The sequence below is a fragment of the Gavialis gangeticus genome, unplaced genomic scaffold (genome assembly GCF_001723915.1).
Source record: "Gavialis gangeticus isolate Ggan-Ray unplaced genomic scaffold, GavGan_comp1, whole genome shotgun sequence".
NCBI lineage: Eukaryota > Metazoa > Chordata > Crocodylia > Gavialidae > Gavialis > Gavialis gangeticus.
The window spans coordinates 135,684,502-135,684,733 of record NW_017728992.1 but is presented as its reverse complement, the minus strand read 5'-3'; positions in this window follow the sequence as shown (position 1 = coordinate 135,684,733).

Sequence of the window (232 nt, the reverse complement as noted above, 5' to 3'; positions counted from 1 at the left end):
AAACGACCCCAGCAAGGTGATTGTCAAGCCTTGTCTTAAAGACCCCCAGGGTAGGAGCCAGCAACACTTTGCTTGGAAATTGGTTCCAGATCCTAGCCGCCCTGACAGTGAAGTAGCACCTACTGTTGTCTAATCTGAATTTACTCTCTGCTAGCTTGTGACCGTTATTTCTAGTCACTCCTGGCAGCGCTCGGGAGAACAGGGACTCCCCCAGTGCCTGCTGGTCCCCTCT